The sequence below is a fragment of the Drosophila ananassae genome, chromosome XL (assembly GCF_017639315.1).
Source record: "Drosophila ananassae strain 14024-0371.13 chromosome XL, ASM1763931v2, whole genome shotgun sequence".
Classification (NCBI taxonomy): Eukaryota; Metazoa; Arthropoda; class Insecta; order Diptera; family Drosophilidae; genus Drosophila; species Drosophila ananassae.
In genome coordinates, this window is record NC_057931.1 from 3,780,198 (window position 1) to 3,800,284 (window position 20,087).

The 20,087-nt window shown below is 34.2% G+C and overlaps 1 protein-coding gene and 1 long non-coding RNA gene across 2 annotated transcripts in view; one reads left to right on the plus strand and one right to left on the minus strand.

Annotated features, from left to right (window-relative positions):
• Positions 1-20,087, minus strand: part of LOC6503580 (high affinity cGMP-specific 3',5'-cyclic phosphodiesterase 9A) — a 116,017-nt gene that overhangs the window by 88,092 nt on the left and 7,838 nt on the right. Inside the window, exon 2 of the mRNA XM_032453545.2 lies at positions 17,386-17,468. The gene's annotated coding sequence lies outside the window, so the exon portion shown is untranslated. The remainder of the gene's footprint in view (positions 1-17,385; positions 17,469-20,087) is intronic.
• LOC116655690 lies at positions 14-4,549 on the plus strand. The gene is made up of 2 exons (XR_004310755.2): positions 14-396; positions 4,009-4,549. It is a non-coding gene; the product is annotated as an uncharacterized LOC116655690 (long non-coding RNA).

Sequence of the window (20,087 nt, forward strand, 5' to 3'; positions counted from 1 at the left end):
TTCGTGTTAATTACATGAACTCAAGCATGACACCATTTTGCACAACACTTATACAGGGCCCACCCCTTAGGGGTGGTAGTGGGAGTTATGGGCTCGTGACAGAGCCTAACGACAGAAATCGACAGGCCCGAACATGCAAATCAAATTATTTTGGAATATAAAATGCTTATTAACGGATTATATGCTCACTCAATATGACTTGGAGAGTGGAGAGAGTGAGAGAGTGGAGAGTGCCTCCCTTTTGGATCTCCTATTAATGGCCGATAACTTTATTTATCGACCAGCCTAGGCTATCGAAATAAATGACACCACCAGGCAACCGGAAGTTAAAGTTACAAAAAATGTCAGATTTTGAAGAAGAAATGGAGACTGATGGATGTCCTGGTTAATAATCAGGTGAGTCCTTGGCCATCAGGTGGCATTTCATTTCCAGACAGCAGCCACGCAAAACAAACCTAATTACACTTTACTTTCACTTTTTTTTTTGCAGGAGAAAGTGAAGAGATATTAGGAAAATTGTGGAAGGTGGGAGGTGGGTGGAAGGATGGTGGCTGGAAGGACCTGCCTGACTGGCTTGGTGAGAAAAACTTCAAAAGCTTCTGCTGGTCAAAGCAAAGTTTGTCCGCCTTGGCATATTTTGCGTAATATTTCATATATACTATAAGTATATATATAATATATATATATTTTTTACTCCCCGGGTCTTTTGGCCAATTTGAAAAGCCAATAAAACCGTTTAAAGCCTTGACTCTCCTTTCGCTTATTGCTTAGTTTCTCCCGCTTCCAATTTATTCTTCTCAAATACAAAAATAAGACATTTATTGTTCATTTGACAACATAATGAACATTTTTATATGCAAATAATGCCAGGCATGTGTGTGTGTCTTTCTTTTCTCTTTTTTGGAAAGTGTTATAAAGCGTTTTTCGAGCGCTTATTTGTATGTTTTCATTTAAATAATAAATGGACGAGGCGGAGAGGCGATGAGGCGGCTTTGGGGGGCGCTCATAAGTAGGCAATGATTTTTGCTTTGTTACTGGAGGGAAGTGGGAGTTCAGAGTTCGAAATGAGAGGAAGAATATACTTTTTATATTCGATTTTTAAATAGATTTTTTATTAAATATTATTTTAGATTTATTATTAAACTCTTTATTCGATTTTTCGATAGATATTTTATTAGATTATTAATTATATTTTTTATTAAACATTATTTTCGATTTTTTATTTTACTTTAATTAAATTTTTTATTAGAATTTTTAATAGATTTTTTATGAAATACTAAATTTGATTTTTTATTAAACTCTTAATTACATTTTGTATTAGATTTTCTATTAAATTTTTTATTAGACTTTATATTTTCCTTTTTTTATTAGGTTTTTTATGAGTTTTATTTTTTTAGATTATGTATACGAATTTTTAATAGATTCTTTATTAGATGTTTTATTAAATATTATTTTAGATTTATTATTTATTATATAAATAATATATATTCTTTTTATATATTCTTATTAGATTTTATTTTGTATTTTTTCAAAGATTTATTCATCTTTATTTAATATTTTATAACATATATTTAAACCCTAAAACCCCCTTATTTCTTATTTTATTTAAGGCACTATTCTTCTCTGTGAAGAAGACTGTCTGTGAGGGAAGAGAGTCTGCAACCAAACCACTGAGCCACCAGTAATCACCACCACTAGCAGCACTCCGGCAGATCCTGCCGAGCAGCCTGGCATCCTGGCAGCCTGGCTGCCTGGATCCTGGCCAAGTGGCAGTGCCAGTGGCCCGTAATGAGCGTGTCATTTAGCGTAATTTCACTTGATTGTTATGGCATTACAACAATGCCGAAAGGAGCGCAATACACACACACACTATACACCCACACACACCCAATACACACACACACACACTTACAATACACACAACAAAGGCAAAAGTGTAGAAGTTTATCTTATCATCGCAGGCTCCGGAAAAGTCGGGTGTGGGCGGAGGCTGGGGCGGAAAATCCTTCAGCCCCTCCTCCCATAGCCTCTCCCCTATATTTGTATTGTGAATAAATTATGAATGAATGGCCGAAAATTTGTTGGGGGTTCTTGGGGGTTCATTTTTTAGCTTTTTGGCTTTTTAGCTTTTCTTTTCAAAATCAAAACCAAAACTCACCTTTGGGCAATAAAATTAAACAGTAGAGTGGGGGGTAGAGGAGCTTACCTGGAAAATAGAAAAGATAAAAGGGGGTTTTAATAATAAAATTAGAAATAAATAAATAAAAGTTTATACAAAATGATAGATCTATTAATAAATAATTTATTTAATAAAGAATAGTACATATTTAAAGAATAATAATAAGAATAAAATATTTTAAAATAAATAAGGAATAAATGGTCTTGTTTTTTTTTAGGCTTTTTTAGGCTTTTTATTATTATTATTTTTAAAGATGTATAATCTATATATATATAATATATATTTAATATATTTCCTTTGAATCAATATAAAATTTAAACAACTACCTTTTTAACCCAACAATTATTTGTTCTATAAGGCAATTAAATTATAATTTTATTATATTATATTATATCGTTTAAACCAACAGCTGGTAGAGTGGCAGAGTTTTCCCTTTTTTTTACAAATTTTAAAGCCACAAAAGTTGTCAAATAAAATATATAATTTTAAGTTATAGACTTAATTTCCAGCCTGATTCTTAGACAAATATGTTAACATTATGAGTGACTAATTTAATTGAGAGTCTGGCTCTAGCTCTGCCTTTGAAACTAAGTCTAGTCCTGGTCCTGGTCCTCGTCCTGTTTTCGTTTCAGTTTCAATATCGAATGTTGGCAGCTATTTTGTTTATTTTTCCAATTCGTTAATTTGCGGCCTTTGCGTGTGTGTGTTATGTGTGTGTGATGTGTGTGTGTGGGTGTGTGTGTGGGTGTGTGTGTGGGTGTGTGTGTGGGTGTGTGTGTGTGTGTGTGGGAGTACTTGTTTCTTATTGTCACCAAATTAATTGGCCTGCTCCTGCTGGTGTGTTCTTCTTCATGTCCTTCGATGTGTTCGACTAAGTGAATATTTCAGATACTTGAGATACTCCACGGATCCTACATCCTACATCCTGCCTCCTGGCAACCCATATCCATACCCATACCCATCTCCCACACCGTCGCATCTTGTACACCGATAGGCGTACATGTGACCCGTATTAAGCCATCAATGGGATACAAGCAATTTCGTTTAATTAAAACATGCCGATACAATGCCATTGCCATGGCTATCCGAGGGTGGGGGGATGGGGAGGGGTGCCTCCAAGGAGCCTCCAAGGATCACAAGGAGATTGAGATTGAGGAAATGGCCAAAAGGCCAAAAAGAACACAAGCTCTGCACTCAAGTCTCAAGCCACAAGAACAAAAAAAAGCGCAACAGGACCTGCTCCAACAGCTGCTCCTTAGAGTCCTTTAAGATTTTAAGCTAATTTTCTACTAAAATCTAAGCTTTTTTAATTCTAAACTGTTTTTCTTTATTTTCACGCTTAAATTTCATGCTTTTTCAAGGATCTATCTTTCAGAAAGGTGACGAAAAAAGCCTTTCCCTTCAAAGTCACATACCAAGTTCAGAAATTAGAGAAAGCTTATCCTTAAAATCATGAAAATCATATTCTAAAACAATAAGTTCAAGGTCCAAACCCTATTTCAAATTTTCCCTTCTTTTTCATTCAGACAGGTGACGAAAAAAGCCTTTCCCATCAAAGCCAAACACTTATTTCAAAGTAAAGCAAAATCCAAGACTTAAACAAAAATAGAAATCTATTTCGTCCAAAACCTTTTTTGATAATTTTCACTCCTTTTCTTTTAGAAAGGTGACGAAACAAGTCACATCCAAGTTTAAAGAAAGACACTCTTTTTTCCCCCTAAAATCTTGCAAGATTTAAACAAAAAAGTACTCCTATTTTATTCCAAAACAATAAGTTTAAATCCTAAACCCAATTTAATAATTTTCACTCTTTTTTTTCTTTTAAAAAGGTGACGAAGAAAGGCACTCCCCCTCAAAGACAAAACACCAGGAGAAAAAGAAATGGAAAGCCCGCCATTATGGCAATTTAATCGACCGGAAATAAAGTTCTTAAGCATCATAAACAAGATTTAATGTGACAAAAAGGCAAATCACAGTCGGAGGAAGGCGCTTCCCAAAGCCTCGCACAAAATGTCAAATGCCATTTGGCCCAGAGGCGGCGACAAACAAGCCAAAATGACACCTCCTCCCCAGGACTCTCGCTTCAGCCCTCCATCCCAGGACAACCCTTACCTTTTCGCAAAAAAACAAATAAAAAGAAAAGTATCAACTATGGGGGGGATGGAATGTCTTCGCGGTCTAGTTACAATTTCAAGAGTTTTCTGTTTTTGGAAAAAAAGTGTCTCCCTAATCTTCATTGACTGGATTGCTTAACATATATGTCTTATATATTTTGCATATATATTTATGTGTGTGTGTGTGTGTGTGTGTGTGCCAGGTGTAGATGTATCTTGTGTGTGTTTGCCAAATACTTAACACATTTATTTCTCACGCATTTTGTATAATATTCGGTAATGATTAGAAGAGGGTATATGGATTTGCTATTTACTTTAAAATTTCTATTTTATTAAGGCTTAAATATTTATAAATTATTTAATATATAAAGAACTATAATATATTAAAAATTATAATAAAAAACAATTATTTACAACTAAGTTTTAATCTTTATACCTTTATTGCTTGAACCGGTTGAGAATTATAAACTAAAAAGTCGCAAAAGCACGATGTAAATCACATAATAGCTCTTTTAAGTCTCTTTTTAAAAGCTTTTATTTCAAAAATCTTCTTTTGAAAGATCATAAGCTTAAATTCGTATTAATGCTAGAACTGGTTGAGAATTATAAAGAAAAACTAACATAAAAGGGATAAAAACCACACTTATTACAACTGCAGAGCATTATTTTTAAAGTTTATTTCTTAAAAGCTTCTTTAGAAAGCTCAAAAGCCTAAACTTTGATCATTATTGCTTTTAATGCTAGAACCAATTGAGAATTATAAGACTAATATAAGAAAACAGGCATTAAATAACCTAATAGCTTAGCTAGAATAGGTTTAAGGTCCTGATTTCCATTATAAATAATTTATAAAAATTGTCAAAATCATTAAAGGGTATCCCTGAGTCGAAACAATGGAAGAACACCTTGAAACGAGTTCCCCAAGTGTCTTGTGGTCGACACCTTTCGGGGCTCATCCCAAATATTTGCGCCGGGAGTGTCAATAAAGTGGCAAAGAATCCGCAGGGGAGACCGGAAGTGGAGAGAAGGCGATTGGAGGGCCGAGTGGAGAGAGGAGAAGAGGAGAGTTGAAAGCCAAGATGGATGACTGGAAGACCGGATAACTGGATGGGTAATTAAGATTAAGAGTAGGGTATAGGGTGTAGGGTGCAAGGTGTTGGGGGAAAATAAATAAAAAGTATAAAGTGAATTATTAGAAGAAATAGCGTTGTAGCTCTTCCGATCCATTTCGCAATTGATAAGCACTTGTAAGCAATTAATCAAGAGCAATCAAACACGAAAGTAATGCAGATACAAGTAGCTATCTAAGTAGTGTCATCAATAAATGTCCCACCGTACCCCAGGCACTCCATTAAAGCATTATCTCTCTCTCTCTTTTTTTTTTATTATTATTTGCACCAGTAGCCGGGCAGAAGCCCTAAAAAAAATTATATATCTATATATATTATATATACTTTTTTGCAAAAAAAAAATAAAGAAACAAGCTGTGTGTGTCAATCACGTCAATTGTCAATCGGCTTATCGCAAATGCAATCAAATCGAATCGAATTCGAACAAAATACAAAACTTAATGCACAACACAGTACAACACACACTGTGTGTGTGGAGTGTGTGTGTGTCTTATCAGCTAAAGGTAAACTGCGATAAATCAATCAAATCAAAGTCAATAAATGGCAAATAATAATTAAGCTCAAGTTGATTTAATGAGTCGAGCTAAAAAACTGACAAAAAGTGTTTCAGGGAAGAGTATTTCTTTAAAATATCACCAAAAATTTACAGAGAGAGAGAGAAATACATATTTAATTACTTACATATTTGTATTTTAATTTATTTATTTAGGAATTTGCTTAATCAACTGGCGTATCAAAGGATAATTTAATAAAGTGCCTGGAAGCGTGCTAGAGCAAACAAGAAAGGAGAGAGAGGACTCTGGGTTAGTTGCTCGACTGCAGGATACCCAGTAGTGCTGGTTCATCTTGTCAGATCTTGTCTAATCTTATCTTTTTTTACTTCTGATCAACAATTAGTATTAATTATAGTTTACAATTAAGTTGAATTGCGTTATTTTCTATTTTTAATCATTTTATTTGTCTTGTTTTGTACTTTTCTTGCCTAATCTTGTCTGATTTTGTCCTCTTTTAATTTTGATCAAATTTTGAGTATAGGATATCCTTTTATTCAACAAGTCTGATCTTGTCCGCTATTGTTTAATAAAGGATATCCTTGTTCAAATACCAGACACTCCCTACCGATTGAACAAGTACCGGGTATGGATAACCGCAATCATAATTAGAGTTTGTGAATTAAAGTGCTGACAAGTCGGGGCGACAATTAACAAGTCAGTTGACAAATTGCATAATAATACATAAAAGGGGGGGAAGGGCAGCTTATATCGCCTATTTGCATATGATTGAAAGGCACATGATTGAATGTCCTGTGAAGTTGAAAAAAAAGACATATACATGACAGGACATGGTGGCTCGTCCCTGTCTCAATTGTCAGAGAGAGAGAGTGTGTGTGTGTCCTAAGCGGCCATTTTATCATGTCTCATGTCCTTTCAACAAATCCACACAAGCCCAGAAGGATATGACAAATTGGTGGCCTACTTTTGGGCTGAAACTCCTCGGATTAGCACTGACAGATGGCATTTAAGCCATTTCGAATGCAAATCACCAACCCGAATGCCCGAAAAGTGTTCAAAATTCAATTCCAAACCGAAAAACAAGAAACTTTTTACAATTTCCGCTTCTTGTTGGTGAGGAATTCAAAAGGAATAGCTTCAGATACACATGTATCCTGTAGATACAGTTGGCTGTCTATCACTAACTTCACAACCAGATGCAGTGATTCTGAGAATCCGAGATGCAGTTACGAAATCCGGAAGTAGGGCTCCTGGGGGAAGCTTTCGCATTCCCATATCCTGCGGTGATGCAGGTCCTTCGTCCTTTTTGGTCTGAGCGAGTTTGGTAGTCGAATATTGCTTCCACTTCCTTTCTATATATATATGTATAACCTATGTCCTGTGACGCCTTTTATTTTTTTTTCAATATCCTTTTCCGCGCAGGACTCTTGCAACTTTAATGGCGGACTTAATTAAGTTAGCCGGGCAGGAAATTATTGAATTTTACATGAGTGCATTTTCGATTTAATTAAATCGAAATGGAAAGAGGGCGGTGACAGTGAGGAAGGTCCTGGTCCAGGTGATGTCCTGCCTGCCTGCCCAGAGATCTCCTCCCAAAATAGCCATCATAATTGAATGACAATCTAACAGAGCAGCAGCTAATATTCATCCTAGAAGGTCCTTAATGGACACACAACAGCATAACCCCCCCCCCCCCCCCAAAAAAACCACAACAGGTGTGCTGCCCCAAAAACAGGATATCCTGCTCCACCTTCTTCTTCTTCTCATTACTATTCCTTGAATTCCAAAAATTCCAAATCAGTATGCGAACAGTATTTTTGAAATTCCAAATATGCAAGAAGGAAGAAGGACATTTCTGTTGAATTTTTCATTTGCAACTTGTTGCTATCTCTCTCTAGCAGGGATTCAAGGATGCAGGGGATGCAAAGGATGCGAAGGATTCGAGGAAAAGGATTCAGCAGCCGGAGGACATGCAGCTCGAAAGATGAGAACTACAGTGGGGCTTAGGTCAGTGGGACTTGCTGGGGCGAGTGGAGGTTTCTGGGGAAAATATATTCCCACCATACGCCATGGGGGATTACACTGAGGGAAATTTTGGGGGTAATTGAGAAGTTAGAAGGGGGTTTGAGAGAATATATAAGAAATATATAAAATAAATTTTTAACAAAAAAAAACTATAAAATAAATAAAAAAAAATAACACCTATAAATAATAAAAAATATAAAATAAGAAGAGAAAAAAAAAATAAAACAAATAAAAATAAAACAAATAAAAATAAAACAAATAAAAATAAAACAAATAATAATAAAACAAAAATAAAACAAATAAAAATCATATAACAAATTTAAAATTAAAATTATTAAAAAACAAGATAAATAAAACTCATAAAAATATATGTAAAAAAAAAAAAACTTGAACTTGTCTCTCTTTTTTCAAACTTGAAACTTAAAAGAGTCCTGAAAAGTTATAGTTTCTTGCTTTTTAGGTTAAATATTTAATAAAAAATATATATTTAAGAATTAATTAATAATTAACTAATTTAAGTATTAAACTAAAAAATAATCAAAATTAATAAACCTAACTTGAAGAAATAGAAACAGAAGTCAGAAAACCTAAGATTCTTGACTTTTCTAATAAAGGTATAGGTCTACTAATTATAATTTTAACTATTATATTTTTATATAATTTATATAAATAATTTTTAAATAAATCTATTTATAGGCAGCTCTTTTTAATAACTCTATTTAACTGTAATTGGGCTTTTTGCGCCACCAAGATTTAATTAAATTAGAAATGAGATGGCGGGGGAGATGGGGGTTAATGGAAGCGAGTGCAGGATATTCCGAAATGGATCCTGCACATTTAGTAAGTGCAAAGGATAACCAGAGGAGGGAGGGGAAGGGGGAGGAGGGAGGAGGGAGAGAAAAGCCAGGACGAAAGCCAGTAGCCAGGAGGAGGAGTCAACAAGTCAAGTCAGCGGAGGCGGGCACCGCAACGACCTCCAATTAGAAATAGTTAGCTATTTGGTTGCCACTTGCCACCAACTTGTATGCATGTGTGTTGGGAGAGGGGGTGTGGCATTGTGTGAAATGTGGCACGCTACTCACAAACACATACACACACCTAGAGAGATAGCGATTTATGGCAGGTAGTTATGGTAGAAAGGAGCAGGAGCTACAAAGGTGCAACAGTTTAGCTTAGAGAGAGAGAGAGGGGGGAGGGGAAATGGGGCATGGTTAAGAGGGCACACGGTGACGTTGCAGTTGACCTAGTAAGCGCAACAGCGTTAAAGTCAAAGTGCAGTGCTGTTGGTGCTTGCAACAAATGCAATCGGTGGCAGGAAGATACCTTGCCACCTTGCCACATGCCTTGCCACCACTACCCCCCTTGCAATGACAGCAGATGCATAAAGCAGACAAAGGGTAGGTCCTTTCTCCTAGCTCCTACAGCCAAATATCAGCAGGACATGAGCCAGAGAGGTCCTTTGAACCAAAAATCCCTCAAAAAAAATAATATTTAAGACAAAGAAATATTTTAAAAATAAAATTAAGTACCCACCCACTTAATCCTTTTCTAATTCAATTTTATGTTAATTAGATACGAGAATCCATGATAAAGGATGCCAGGATTTAGTCTCAGTCTACCTCTCTCGCCAACTAAACCACTGTTTTTTGGTTGAAAGCAGCACTATGCTTTGTTTTTTTTCGAAAAAGGACCTGGCCAGGACACTGCAGGACACTCCAGAACATCTTGAATGTGGCACTAACTAACTAGTTAGACACTAACAGCTGCCATTGTTGCCGGGGCTTCGGTGGCTTCGGTTGCATGCAAATTTTAAAAATGCATTACATGTGAGTGTTTTTCACCGCCAAGTGGTGTGCCAGGACAGGATACACAGGATACACACACACACACACATCTGTACTCTATGGGAAAAGGCAATAAACCGAAAGTAAGATAGAAAGTGGGAGCCTAACTAAACTAAAAAGAAAACAAGGCCAGAACAAGGCTCTGGGTCGGGAGGGGGGCGACCAAAAAAAGGATTGCCAGGACTAGCCAGAGGAGGGTGGAGAGGAGGATGGAGGGGGGATAGAGGGTCAGGACAACCCTGACACAATGCAATGAACTTTAAACCCCAAACACAAATGTTTACCCATGTCAGAGGCCCAAGCGAAACCAAAACAACAAAATATTATTCATTATGAAAATGCCCGAAAAGGAGGCACTACTGCGATGCACTCAGAGAAATTTATACACTTAAGTAGTTAAAAAGGATTAAATTAATATAATATTAATTTTAATAAGTATATATTTTTTAATTTATGAGATTCAATCTCATATACAATCTAACTTTCTTTAATGAGAAACTGTTTAAAAATATTACAAATTATTAGATTTTTATTTTTAATATTAAAAAAAATCTAAAACAAGGCTTAATTTATGCTTAAGATTTATGTTAACTAATTGTGTCAAATAAATAAATAAATAAAATAAAAATCAATTTTCAAAGACTATTTTTAATTTAAAATCCCTGAATCTATTAGTCTTATCCCGGTTTAAAAAAATATAAAAAATATCTAAAATATGCCATATTAATGATTAATATTTTTTAAAAATAGTTACTTTAATAATTGGAATAGTTGTATAAAATAAATAGTTATATAAATATAAAATAAATTATGTTTACAACATAAAACATACTACTCTTAAACAATAAACTAAAACTATAACATATCTAGACTTAAAAAAAAATGTCTTAACTACAATTCTTAAAATTCTTAACTACAAACTAAGAAACTAAGCTACTAAATAAAAACTATAACTATTACAATTAAAACCTCGTAAAATAACATAAAAAGGTCAGAATAAAATATAAAATACTGAAGAGTTTGAAAGGAAATTATTTTCCCAAAAGAGGCAGATAAAAGATACTATATATATAGATACTATATTATATATAAAAGATACTATATGTATATATATATATATTATTTTGTATATATTTTTGTATTTTATGTTTTTGGGACCAGAAACGTATCGAAAAATTCGCTGTCAAAACCACAACAAAGCAAATCTTTGATAACATAAACTCAATTAACATACACATACACACATGCACCTTCCGGGGGGCAGACACACACACACACCCACACACACACACTGACATCTATTAAAATACCTCTTTGCATGTCCTGTCAGACAGGCAACAAAAATTAACCAAAAAGCGTCACGGCTCGTTTCTCTGAATGTGTCTGAATTAGTAGCTTCTACAGTGTGTGTGTGTGTATGGTGTGTGTGTGTGTATATATGTGTGTTTATGTTTGTATGTGTGAGAGTTAAACTGTGTCAGCAATTAATGCTGTCATTGTTGTTGGCATAATATTTCACCTGGCTAGGCTATTAAAACGAAATTCATGCACATTTCTGCGTCAAGGGCTACAAATTTCGAACAAAGAGCCGGAGAGTGACAACAAAATCACTATTTCAAACAAATATGACAACAAACTTTTAATTATTATTAGTGTTTTGCCTTTTTAATCCGTCTGTTTGGTTTAGAAACATGATTCTTTTCAAAATATTACTCATACGCACAGTGGTCCTTTCATTCTTTTGGCTTAAAAACTACAAAATAATGGTTTATATATATAAATTATTTAAAAACATACTTTTTCCAAACAAAAATCTTTTTTTTTAAGCATAATTCGTAAAGAAATATCTTTTAGGCAAGAAATATCAAGTATACGCACTGTGTTCTTATGGCTTTTTTAGCTTTAAAATAAAAAAATTAATTTTTCTATAAATTATTATTTTTTTCTTTACTATTTTTATTTTGAAATATTGCAGAACCCAAAAACCACAAACTAATATTAATATTTAAGCCAAAGACTCCATCACATATCACTCATACGCCCTGAAGCCCGACTTCAAAGACGAAATGTCTTTCCAGAGGCAAAGTAAACATCAAATTGGAGTCAAAAGTTCAAGCTAATAAGCAGAAAGAGTACTTCTCCTGCAATAACTGCAGTTTATGGTCAAATGGGCCGAGAGGAAAGTCATTTAATAACCATTTTCCGGTTTTTGAAGCTCTCTTTGACTTGCTGGCTTATTAAAACTGAGTTGGTTGCATGTGCAACATAGGCAACATATGAAATATACATGCAACATCCCTTTACCAAAGTCACAATCAAAAATGCCAAGTTGGGGAGATCTGGAGGCTCTTAAAATTGCGCATACGCCATGTTGTCACTGGCAATTTAGTCCGCCAGATAGCAATCGGTGAGCCGTGTAGTATACATTTATGCATTTCAATTGTTCATGATGAGCACACCCCCACAGCCGCACACACAACTAGCACGGGATGTGCAATAAAATATTCGAGAAATCAACGCCAAAAGGCTAAAATTCCACCGCGTAGGCGCTTCAAACATTTCCAAAAAAAAGGTAAACACAACTCGAAAATGAGAAGAGCAAGGGGCTGTCTATGGATTTTATAATAAAGACTAGTTGATACCCTTTAAAGGGGGTTTCAAAAGAGTATCGAAAGGGTTTAAAAGGGGTTTAAGGGAGAGGTCTTGAGAGGAGAGTCTTATTTCTTGAGAAACTTTTGTGTTTTATAATTTTTTAATCTTTAAATTACTAAATTAAACCTTAAAAAATTAGAGAAAATAAACAAAAATATTTCTTAAACAGTCTATGACAATTTCAAACGTGGTACTCCCTCAGGAATTATCACTTTTGATATTCGAAGAGCCTCAAGATAAACAAGAAAGTAAGAACCAACCAGGGGTGGTGTATAGGGCAGATAAAGGGGGGTCTTAGGGGGAAAAAGAGGGGTAGAACAGACCTGAAGGGGGGCCTAAAAAAAGGGGAGCGCCAAACCGAAACCAAAATGCAAAACGTGACTTTTTCCGGTGCCGTCGACTGAGGCGCTAACTGCCAGACTTGCTGACTACGGCGGACGGAGAGGCGGGAAAAAAATACCAAAGAAAGAAAGGGGGGGGGGGAGAGGAGAAGGATAAGGAGAAGGGGAAGGATATGGAACAGAGGGCAAGGGGGGGACTGCCAGCCAGTTTTGTAAATTTGTTTGCCTTTCCTGGCGCGGTCTTGGCAATTATTAGCGGGGCGAGTCAACAAGCCACACACACAGACGAGCATACACGGAGAGAAATGGGGATAAGGTTGAGAAATAAATAATATATATAAATAATATATAATATATATAAATAATATATAATATATATAAATAATATATAATATATATAAATAATATATAATAAATATAAAAAAGAGGAAAAAAAATCAAGAGAGGCTTAGGAAAGTTTGAAGGAGATAAAGAGAAAGAGAAGATATTCTTTAAAGATTCTTTAAGAAAAATATAATTAATACCCGGCACTTCTAAAGACTATTCTTAGATTTTATTTTAAAAACTACTTATAATTTAAGCTCTATTTATTCCTAAAAAATATATATATATTTTAACCATAATTTTTCAAAATACAAAGTCCCAAAAAAGAATGACTTTAACTTGAAAATAAATATTTGTAATATTTTTTTGAGAAACTTCTCCAAGAACCTGCTTGTCTCTTGAAAAATAAATAACTGTAAATTGAAATTTAAAATACCAAAATAACGGAATACCAAAATAAATGAATACCAAATATGAAAAAAATAATCTTAAGCTGAAGCAGCTTTCGGTTCTCATGCATATTTATTTTTCGCGAATTTTATTTATTTATTTATGGAAGAAAGAGCTCTCCACTCCTCTTTTTTTTATTTTTTTGGTTAATTGAAATTGATTTCGAGGAATTTTTTTAAACGAAACAAGGACACCGAGGAGGAGGTCCTTTTAAAAAAAAAATCAATTTCAATTTGGGGGGAAAATCAGAAAATCGGCGAAAAAGGCGAGAGACATTATGCAATTTAGTCTCTAAACCTGGGAGGCTACAACTTGAAGTAAACCGCAAGCTGGCCGAGTTGGGGTTTGTGGGTGGCATCCCCCCCCTCTTAAGTGATGATGTTTTTGGGGGCGGGGCAAAAGGGGCGGTTTCGAAGTGAGTTAAACCACAAGAACCGCTCACTGTGGCCTGACCTGCTTACTTGAGTGCAGGTCTCCTCTTTTCTGTTAGTGTGTATGCGTGCAACATGCAACACAGCTCCCTTTTAACCGCCTCTAACCACCCCTTTCACCCTTCAAAAGTTGCCAGTGACGTCAATGAACACGCAACCCCAAACAGACAGAGAAACAAAAAAGCCAAAGCAACAAAAGACAACGAACAACAATGGCACACAACTTCAATGCAATGCCACGCTGACAAATGATTAAATACCAGAGAAAAAAATACAAAAAAAAATACGAAAAAATACTGAAAAGAGGGGGGCAGCCAGGGGAATAAAATAAAAAAATAATCAACTACGAAACAATGTAGTTTTCGTAAAGTTTCTCCTTCACTTCCGACTGAAACTGCAACTGAAAGTTGACACAAAAAAATTTTAACAAAATTATTGCAACACTATTTAGTTTTTTGTTAAAAAGTTAAAATAGTTAAATAGTAAGGGGGTATTTCATGTGTTTTTGGAGATTTTATTTTAGTTTTAAGGCACTAGCATACTCTACACTTTCCAATTAAAAGTAAACATAAGAAAATAAAATATTTTTGGAAGTTCCATAGGACTTCCATACCTGACTTCTAAAATCGATATCTTTTTCGATTCTTATTCGATCTTCAAACGGAATACTTTAGGAATACTCAAAAGAATCTTGGATTGATTTACCATCTATCTGCATTAAAATCCTGACACAACAATTTTTTTTAGATTTTTTTCAAAATATTTGTGAGGATATCCCTTGATTTTCATATATGGCTCCTATCAGTCTCTATATCTTTTCCAATTCTCATCCGATTATTGAGCGGGATACCTTAAACGATTTGTGGATCGATTTCCAGTCTTTCTGCGTCAAAATCCTGGGAGAAAATATTTTTTCAAAATTTTTCAATATTTTGTGGGCCTTCAGAATGCAGGATTTTCGTACTTGGCCCACGTCCATAGCTATATCTCGGCCAATTCCCATCCGATCCTCAAGCGGGATACCTTAAACGATTTGTGGATCGATTTCCAGTCTTTCTGCATCAAAATCCTGGGAGAAAATATTTTTTCAAAATTTTTCAATATTTTGTGGGGGATACCCTTCAGAATGCAGGATTTTCGTACTTGGCCCACGTCCATAGCTATATCTCGGCCAATTCCCATCCGATCCTCAAGCGGGATACCTTAAACGATTTGTGGATCGATTTCCAGTCTTTCTGCATCAAAATCCTGGGAGAAAATATTTTTTCAAAATTTTTCAATATTTTGTGGGGGATACCCTTCAGAATGCAGGATTTTCGTACTTGGCCCACGTCCATAGCTATATCTCGGCCAATTCCCATCCGATCCTCAAGCGGGATACCTTAAACGATTTGTGGATCGATTTCCAGTCTTTCTGCATCAAAATCCTGGGAGAAAATATTTTTTCAAAATTTTTCAATATTTTGTGGGGGATACCCTTCAGAATGCAGGATTTTCGTACTTGGCCAACGTCCATAGCTATATCTCGGCCAATTCCCATCCGATCCTCAAGCGGGATACCTTAAACGATTTGTGGATCGATTTCCAGTCTTTCTGCATCAAAATCCTGGGAGAAAATATTTTTTCAAAATTTTTCAATATTTTGTGGGGGATACCCTTCAGAATGCAGGATTTTCGTACTTGGCCCACGTCCATAGCTATATCTCGGCCAATTCCCATCCGATCCTCAAGCGGGATACCTTAAACGATTTGTGGATCGATTTCCAGTCTTTCTGCAACAAAATCCTGGGAGAAAATATTTTTTCAAAATTTTTCAATATTTTGTGGGGGATACCCTTCAGAATGCAGGATTTTCGTACTTGGCCAACGTCCATAGCTATATCTCGGCCAATTCCCATCCGATCCTCAAGCGGGATACCTTAAACGATTTGTGGATCGATTTCCAGTCTTTCTGCATCAAAATCCTGGGAGAAAATATTTTTTCAAAATTTTTCAATATTTTGTGGGGGATACCCTTCAGAATGCAGGATTTTCGTACTTGGCCCACGTCCATAGCTATATCTCGGCCAATTCCCATCCGATCCTCAAGCGGGATACCTTAAACGATTTGTGAATCGATTTCCAGTCTTTTTGCATCAAAATCCTGGGAGAAAATATTTTTTCAAAATTTTTCAATATTTTGTGGGGGATACCCTTCAGAATGCAGGATTTTCGTACTTGGCCCACGTCCATAGCTATATCTCGGCCAATTCCCATCTGATCCTCAAGCGGGATACCTTAAACGATTTCTGAAACAATCCGTCTGCATCCGTTAGCAAAATATATTTTCGACATTTTTCAAATTTTTGTGGGGGATACCCTTCAAAATCTTGGATTTTGGTACTTGGCCCATACTCATAGCTATATCTCGGCCAATTCTCATCCGATTCCCAAAAGGAAAACCTTAAACGCTTTGCGGATTCATTCTGCATTAAAATCCTAACACAAAATATTTTTCAGATTTTTTTTTAAATTTTTGTGGGGATACCCCTTGTAAAGTGCTGGATTTCCATATATGGCCCAGATCGGTGGCTATATCTCTTCGAATTCTCATTCGATTCTTAAGACATTCCGTTGTCTTAAAATTTGAGTTAATTGATTTCCCACAAATCTGCAACAAAATCTGTCGAAAAAAACCCTTTTTCAAAATAGTATAATTTTTTATAAAGAAACCTCTTGCAAAATTCCATATTTTCTCAAAAAATCTCTTCAATCTTTGACTTTTTCAGTTAAAATATATATATTTTTCCTATTTTTACTTGTATATGAATGTTGTATTAATATTTTAAGACTATCGCTTATTACCCTTAATTATATTTTATTACATTAATTAATTCCTGTAATTAAATATTTATAAAATAAAAGAACTTGTCGAAATAATCGAAAACTACTTCATGAGATTGCTGACACGGTTTACCACTTTTGCCCCCACTTCTATTGTTTATTTTTTACAGTTTGTTATTTATTGTTTTTAATTAATAAACACACTTGAAAGTATTTATTAAAAAGTATTCAATCATTGTCGGAATAAGAAATGGTAAGCCCGCATATGCAAATAAACAATAAAATGGTAAGCCGTCGGAAGACAAATGGGAGCCAGGTCCAGTCCTTCTTTTTAGCCAAGAATTTGCCAAAACTTAATTAATTACTTTAGCGTCGAGTGATTAGAATTTGACCGCGAAACTCAATTCAAGTGATGGTTGCAGAGGGTGGCAGGACCAGGAACCACAACCCACAGCCTTTTCTGTTCAAATTGAGAGAGTTTCTCAAGAGCTTCGACTTTAAAGTCAAAATGAATGAAAAGAACAAAAAATAGACAATAAAGAAGTGATTGATTGACTCACCTTTTGAAACTATTTTCCCAAGATAATATATATTTGTGTGTTTTGTGTCGCCGGCTTGTTGATAAATTCCCTCAAGGTGATAGCTAAAAAAAAAATAAAATAAAAACTATGATTAAGACAACAAGTGTGTAAATATCAGTACTGTTTGATTAATTGTTACACAAAATAATAACAAGACAATTATTAAGAATTATTAAGAATTATTAAGAGTTATTATGAGAGCTTGTTCTATTTTATTTTTTATTTTATTTCCTTTTGAAACCTTGAAATAAAAACATAAATTAAAAAAAAAAATACACTTTTCTTATCAATTTGAATTTCAATTGTTCGCACAGTAGAGTAACGGAATGGTATCTATATCTGTTGGACATAAAACTATATAGCCCCAGATACCGAGTGGGCTTTATGGCCCGAATATGACTATGGGGGGACCATGAATCGATAAACTCCATAAACAGCCCTCGTGGAAAGTGGGAAAAAGTTCCCCGAAAAACTCAAAAATTAGCAGGACATAGGGGGTATCCTCATCATCAGGTTAAAGATATTTAAACCACCTTGAAGATGAGTGAGTGAAGACCCCCCCTTTTATGACAATGAGAATTGAAAATAATGCCAAGGCAAATACTTGAATTTTTTTATTTATTCATGTTGCGAATTTTAAAACCCCTTTTCGGGGTTCTCTCACTCTAATCTATGCAGATCGTCAGGGAATTATACGACATTTTTTTAACAACAAAAAATAAAAAAAGACCGGCACGCGACGAAGCAAGTTCAACAAAAAAAAAATAAAAAATCAACAACAAATACAAGCCGGGAGTCGAGCCAGTTACTTCAATAAAATGCCAGTCATGTAGCAACGTCACCTGCTTTTTGTTTTTATTATTTTTTTATTTTTTATCCGTTGACAAATTGAATAAAAAATTGAGGTGTTAGTTTTTTTTTTTTTGTCACTTCTCCAGTCGAATTCCAAGTCCGCATGTGCCAGACTTCTGGGTTGACATTTTTTTATTCTATTTTTTTTTTTAGATGAAAAATAAAAATAAATAAATAATTATTAGATGACAAAATCGATCGATTTGTAAGAGACGCTAATTGGTTGCTTAGAAAAAATAGAAAAAGCATCAGACCATGGATCATTATCGGCTGATATCTGTGATATTTGTCAAGTCCAAACAACCGGGCCATAAAAAAAATAGAAAAAGAAAAAAAAAATAGGAACATTTGGGCCAAATTATGCTCCCAAGTTCTGCCCCAAGTTCTGCTCCAAGTTCGAACCGAAACGAGCCAAGAGAACCTGTTATTCAAAAGCTGTTCAAAAGCAAACATTGTCAACATTTCCCAAGAATGCGACCGACAACAGGTGATCTTGTGTTATCTTTTCTATTTCTCTATTTCTCTACTCTTTTATCCATTTTTTTACTCATTTTTTTATCATTTTTTTATTATTTTTTATTATTTTTTTTAGGTTATCTATATAGATTATCTACATTGACATTTTTTGAGGATATTGGAGTCTTTGTTTGAAGATTTCCTGATTTTATCTTATTATTTAATTTAATTTTATTTAATATTATTTTATTTTATTTTATTCATTTTTTTATCTTATTTATTTGATTTTATTTTATAAATTTTTTTTATTTTACTTATTTTATTTAATTTATTTTATGTATCATATTTATCCCATTTATTTTATTTATTTTCTTCATTTTAATTCCATTTATTTTTTCAAATCTCATTAGACCTCTTAATAATAGATCTTATCCTTCGAAATGGCTCTAATTTTTGGACAATTACTACCTCCAATTACGGATATCTTGCGACGCAGATCGATTGTGGACCAAACTCATATCCGGGCACTACAAATTCGATCCGCAAACACTCGCTTCGGTCTGGATATATAGCGTCTATAGCTATACGAGCACTTGTTTGATAAAAATCGGCCTTATCGGCCATGGAGGTCTCTGACTCTTTCCAGTTACCGTCTGTTTAGAGTTTCTCTATTTTTAGAAATTATTATTTATTTTTTTTTTTTTTTTCATTTTTTTTTGGCAATCCATCGAAGCGTTACGTTGATAATTATTATTATTTTTTTGTCATTTTTTTTTTGCAACACGTGCAACATTCTTCTCTTTCTCTGGAGCTTTATCTCTCTCTCTTTCACTATCTCTCCCTCTCTCTCTCTTAAGGGGGAGATTCTTCAGAAGACTGTCTTCGGAAAGAAAGACACTTCATTTCCAGCAAAAGGGCAAAGTCCAAAGTTTATTGGAGATTTCAAGTTCTTCTTCTTTTTATGTAATTTTTTTAAAGAAATACAAATATTCTAACTCGAACTCAAAGCCTAGACACTTTTCTCCTCTTTTCTTTTCTTTTTTTTAATTTTATCCTTTAATGAATAATTAAAAATTTGTAAATGTTTTTTTATACAAAAATCTCTTAATCTCTTAATATTTTAAAAATAATATAAATACCTAATTAAAATGAAAACTTTAGTTCGAAACTGTTTTAGTTTGTTTTTCTACATTTTTTTAATATTGTTTTTAGAGTATGTATCTCTTTTTAATAAAATTATAATTTTTTTTATTTATTATTTTTTTACAGAATTTACATTAAAAGGAACAATTTTTTCATTTTAGCTTAAATTTTTGTCTAAAATTAACTATTTTATTAAATAAATTTATATATTTTATAAAATTTTTTAATTA